Source organism: Pristis pectinata, chromosome 24 (genome assembly GCF_009764475.1).
Source record: "Pristis pectinata isolate sPriPec2 chromosome 24, sPriPec2.1.pri, whole genome shotgun sequence".
NCBI classification, from domain to species: Eukaryota; Metazoa; Chordata; class Chondrichthyes; order Rhinopristiformes; family Pristidae; genus Pristis; species Pristis pectinata.
Window position 1 is genome coordinate 22,892,386 of NC_067428.1, and position 6,000 is coordinate 22,898,385.

Consider the following 6,000-nt stretch of genomic DNA (forward strand, 5'->3'; position numbering starts at 1 on the left):
TACCTTAGTTTTCAACTTTATTGATATACATTACTGGAAGGCTTATGATCAATGGTTGGCTAATCTCCTTGAGACAGTACTACAAGGAGACATTGGCCAAAATGTTGGTTTTATGACATGGATGCTATAATTAGGATATTGCTGATCATAAAGTCTGCAACCAACTTTGTGCAACTGTCAGCAGTGAAGATACATGATGCATGATATATATTCCATGATTTTCTTTTGCCACAAAGCCAACCGCAAAGAAAACTGAAGCTAGAACTGTTTACCTACTATGTACAGCATTTAAAATAACTAAAAAGGGAAAATTTGAACCAGAAGCAGCGTGTTTTAAAGCAGCACTTGAAGCCTCTTAAAAGTAATTGAGGATGGCAGTGAAAGTAGATTGCAGAGCAGCCCATAATGAAATAAAGAGGGCGATTAAGGAATAGAAATGGGTTTAGTGGGTTATGTACATCTGCAAGGCTGTGCATTACGTAAATGTGTTTCTAAATTATATTTCTGTTGCTTATAGTTGTTATTAATCAAGATTGACTTTGATCTTCGAGGCTACTACCAATGATTGACATAACTCTTGAAACAACTCAATGACCTCATGGCTGGAATCTGATATCTGGTTCAGCAAACAACATTATGGTTCAGTTTATGTGGAAGTTGGGAAGATCAATGTTGTGATGTAGTAATAAAAAAGTTCTCAATAAACAAATTCAATAGGAAAAAGTTGAAGTCCAAAATATATCACCTTGTAGAGAAGTTGGTGTAATATTGTTCACACAAAATTTTTAAAGATCCATCCCAAGGCAGAAATACAAGGAAAAAGATGCTCAGCACAGTCCAAAAGGAGAGTGGAAGTGAAATAGGACATGAGTTCCACCCATTGGACTTCCACCCTCTTGTACCACCAATAATTTCCAGATGAAGTGGTATTAGTTTTACTAAGCTTTACTTAGATTTACCCAGCTTTACTAAGGTGGTAGAAGGCACTAACAACTTGTTTTCTTTAAATAGAGAAGAAATGCTGTATCTTCCTTGAAACAATTAAGATACAAATAGATAATGTTCTTACTATGAGGAGAAGTGCAAAGATCCTCGAGTTTATTTAAGGATGGTATAAGACAATGAAGTCTGAATGCAAAGCTAGATTATTCTGCATTTCATAAGTAGGCTTATAACCTCAGGGTTCTGGTATCCTCCTTATAACTATAAGTATAAACCCAATCTTGTTACTTTTCCCTCATTGTGTTTTGTACATCAGAGATCTGTTTGCTGTACTTTTCACTAAAAGTCTGGCAGTATGTCCAGAGGTGTGCTGAAGGTGACAACATAGACACAAACAACATAATCTGAATCTTTATGCCCTCAACCCAATCCAATGTTTAAGTCATCACCAAGATAGCAATCATCATGGTTAAATCTCTGTAAGTTATAACATCTGTCAAAAACTTTAAATTTAAAAACAGCAACAATTGTCTTCCTCATTACAAATGGACTGAGTTCCATCTTTTGCTTCTATTCCTCAGGCAATCTGACAAGAAAATTTTATGCCGCTCTGTTCACTATGAACCCATATACCAAGTCAACGTACTGTGAGTCATGAACTTTTTTCTTTTAATTGCCTTTTTAGTTAGCATTATAAAACACACAATTTTGCTTAAAATGTGTCACATAAATAAGAAGCATGTTTAGCTTTACTTCTTTTCTGTAAATTTAACTGTGAATAATCTGGTTGAGATAATTTACTCCACTGAATATGCCAGCCAATCACCCATCTGCAAGGAATGTGATTTGAGACTTAGACTGTTTACTTACTGATTTCCATGTTCAGTGACATAATTGCTGGTACAGTTCATAGTTCTGTATAATTTAACAGTGTGATTAATATTTATTAACTGCATTAAATGTAGTTCTTAGATGCTTATGCCATCCCATGATTGTATAAGAACAGCAGGGAGGAAATGGTCGACAAACTACTGAAATGTAAAAAAAATCTTTTCCTTTCATAGAGCACGACAGAGTGACAAAAAAAATTGTTATAAAATATAATATGCATTCAGGCAGGATTTATGTATGTTCTATACATTTCAGATAACTTTAACAAATTCGAACAGTGTTGCTATATTATTATTTTACAAGAAAACATAGAAGGAGTAAGTAAGTGCCAAACCTGTTGTGCTGTCTATAAGATAATTCATTGTTGGGGCTTTATTCCTTTGTACTGCTCAGCTCTTGTTGCAATGGAATCAAATCGGCAGAAGATATTCTTAATATAACACACACACACACACACACACACACACACACACACACAGTTTCTTTTCTTTTCCCTTGTCTTTTCAACAATTTTGATGATAACTTACACAATACATTATTTCTCACGAATCCGAACATAGTTACAAACAATCTAGCGATGTATTCAATCCCATTAAGCTGCTTTTCCTCAGTGCAACAGAATCCAAAATGGATGGTTAAGTGACAAAATGACAACCCAATGTTTTTGCACAGGACTAACACCTTGCTGGATATTAGGCTAAGATGTTCCCATCCTGCTTGGTGTTCATGTGATGACATCTTAATAGCATTTGTCACATGCCTGATGACATTATTTTCCACTTTACAGTGCTTTAAATTCGAAGCAAGAAATACTGGAACATGTTGTCCTGCCATTTTTAACAATAGTTGTTTATCTTTCCCTGCAGGATCATGCTTTATTAGCAACATTTCCACTGTCATTTCTCTATTTGAAGAGCCATTCACAATTTCTTCTGGCTGCTGATCAAGACAAATATTTTAACCTGAGGCCTGACTGAATCACTTATGCCACTATACAGTATCTGCAAGATCCTACAACATTCACAGATGGGAGTTTGGATTACTCTGCCCTTACATAACTTTGAGGATGTGGACATAAAGGATAAGTACTGAGTGCTTCAAAAGCACACAAGGGATCCTTGAGGAAGAAGGCCTCCAAGTGCCAACATCCCAACAAATTCAGGCAATCATGTCCACACCGGCTCTGAATGGCAGTGTATTTGTGGGTTCAACAAAGCAGTGTGAAGATTTACAGAATTGAATCCGGGCATGCTCTGGTCTCCCTGAAGAAGTCACACTAACTCTTAACTTCCTTGCCTCTGATGTTTCTCATCAGCTGCCACAGATCTATGCCATGCTTCACAATTTTCTGCTTATAGCTGCTTTCTTGAGATTTTAAACTCATTGTACTTTTGCAGGAATTATTTTTTTCCAACGCTGACAATAAACAGTGTATGCACATTCACTTGCTAATACAGCTGGCTTTCCAAATGTGCATGGCCTCATAGATTCACTTGTGTCTCATGTGGCACCATTAACTTCATGATAGTCGATGCCACCCTTCCAGTGACTCATTCATTCCAGGTCAGTCTAAGCTGCTACCTGCATGGATAGATATGAGGAGACAAGGGTTATTTTCTTCTGCAATGAATCCCCAAACTGAAAAGAGCTCCATGTTCTCAAGCAGAGCAAAGATACATTAGGAGCTATGCTGCAACATTTAGCCAAGAGAAGGACTCCATAGATATGATGAAGGTTGGCTTCAGTTCTCTTCAACAGTTGTGGGTAGCTTTTGAGCCCTGATCCAAATGAGCCTGCTAGGTGCTGCATAACTTAGCCACCAACAGAACAGAATCCTTGGAGGATGGAGTGCGAGAGAAAGAAAAGTATACTGCAGAAGAGGAGGAAGAGCCAAAACAGCACACAGTGGTCTCAGCTGATGTCGGGGAGAAAGACAACAGAAGAAGGTGATGGAGGGAATGGTCTATGGTAGAACAGCTGTTGGACAACCTATTCTGTCACCTCACAGGGAGAAAGTCACTAAGAATGCTTCTCCCCCACCTTGACCCTCCATATAACCAAATTTATTAGCCTTAAAATTAGAGTAGAATAAATTACATTCCAGCAATGTAGAAGATGTCCTGGATGCCTCCTGTCCACAAAAAGCAGAACAATATGAATCCAGTAATAACGACCCAATTGGACAGTCTCAATCAACAAAAAAGTAATGGAAGTTGTCATTGACAGCACTCTCAGAAAGTATTTACTGCCTAATAATTTGCTCACTGATGCTATTTTGAAGTTCACTAGAATCATTCAGCTTCAGGTCTCATCCCAACACTGGTCCAAACGTGAAGCAAAGAGCTGAATTCCAGAAGTGAGGTGAAAGTGACTGTCCTTGCCATCAAGGCAGTATTTGACAGAATCTGTCTAGTAAAGTCTCATAAGGTCCAGCAAGTCTAGTAAATCTGAAATCAATGGGCATCAAGTTGAAAACTGGTTGGAACCATACCTCACAAACAAGAAGGTAAAATATTACGGCTACAAAAGCTGTGAGAGCCTGAGTATCCTATGGCATGAACTACCTCCTGATAGCCCAAACCCTATCAGTTACTGTACATATATGGCACAAGTTTGATGGAGGTTCCTATTAAAGCTGTGTCTTAATTCACAACTGTATTTTCCAATAAAATGCTTGAGTTTGATTTAACCTGAACAATAGACATCAGCACAGATCATGACATTAAAATTTACCTTGTACATACACATACACATTGTCATGTAGAACTCATCTCAGTTTTTGGATTTCTCCAAACACAACCACAGCTGCTATATTCCAACATCCTGTTTCAAAACTATCAGTCATAAAAATCTTCAGTCATTTCTATGAACTCTCTTCTGAGATGCTTATAACACCCACACTTCAGACCACAGTACTGCTATAGTTATCACAATCAAATGTAGCTATATAATCCAACTTCTACAAATGTAGATTCTGAGATTTAGGGACTTTATCTTGCCATTAAAGATTACTTTGCATTGAATGATGTTCAAGGTAAACTGAGCTCCAACATCGGTAATGTCATTGGATCTGAAGGTACGTTTAATGGATAGCCTTGTATTGAAATGCATTCATTCGATATGTATTCCTTACTGCCAGCCGCTCATTTATATCATCACCAATGATTGGAAATTGCTGTAATAATGAACATTTAAGGCACTATGTAACATTACCATGGTCCACATGCTGCCAAAATGTCTGTGGAATAACACTGAGAACTCAATTATTAGATTTATTAGATGGTTCAATATAGTAAAAATAGTTCAAGCATCATTCAAGAAATTGAGTAAAGAAGGAAAACTGCTGTGGGATCTGGCAGGGTTTAAGAAGCTTCTCCTCAACAATCAACAGTAAATTTCTGGACAGCATGTTGAGAGAGTAATTTCTTTGGTGCATCTTGTGCTTCTTTCAATGGAATGCACATGATAGACTAAAGTTCTACTAAAGTGACTGAATATCTACATGCATACACTGTTCACTCTGTTTCTGTCTTCCCTCTATGTATGATCCTATGTGAAAGATGTTCACAAAAACTTCTACTTTTCACCTGAGGGTTTGCTGAGACAGCATTTTTTTCTGATTCAAGCAAATGTATTATATGCATTACAAAAATTTAAAAGAAAGGAGACTTACACAAGCAATTTACACACACTTCACTTCTTATTCAGAGCCTTACATGTGGGTTTAATAATACTCGACTGTGATGCAGTGCCCTCACTGTGGCTCAGCCAGACTCATGGAAGGCTAATCCATGTGTTCAACATCAGATGGCCATACTGCAAGCTCACAAGTAGCTCTTTCCCTTCAAGGGCCAGCTTCAAACTGTTATGTTTCACAGGACTGGGTGTGGTTTGAGAATGCAAGCTGGGGCTACATGCAAGGACATGTGAGAGCCAGCACTGCCAGGAGATATGAATACATCTTGAGAGAGGTCAACATGTTCCCACTCAGTTATTTGAGTGAGACTCTCAGGGGACTAGCCAGACATTGTATAATGCAACTGCTTGGAGGCAGATCACACAGTTGCTATTAATGCTTCCCTTCATATACCAAGGAATCCCTCACACACTGCTGCTCTCAGCTTGTAGTCTCTGTCTCTTTCTTGTGGCATCACTCTGTTCCAGTAC

General features: G+C 38.0%; 1 long non-coding RNA gene across 1 annotated transcript in view; it reads left to right on the forward strand.

Annotated features, from left to right (window-relative positions):
* Positions 1–4,408, forward strand: part of LOC127582752 (uncharacterized) — a 45,584-nt gene extending 41,176 nt beyond the window's left edge. The window contains exons 2-3 of the long non-coding RNA XR_007958158.1: positions 1,524–1,589; positions 2,700–4,408. This is a non-coding gene — a long non-coding RNA (uncharacterized LOC127582752). The remainder of the gene's footprint in view (positions 1–1,523; positions 1,590–2,699) is intronic.
* Positions 4,409–6,000: the final 1,592 nt, after the last annotated feature.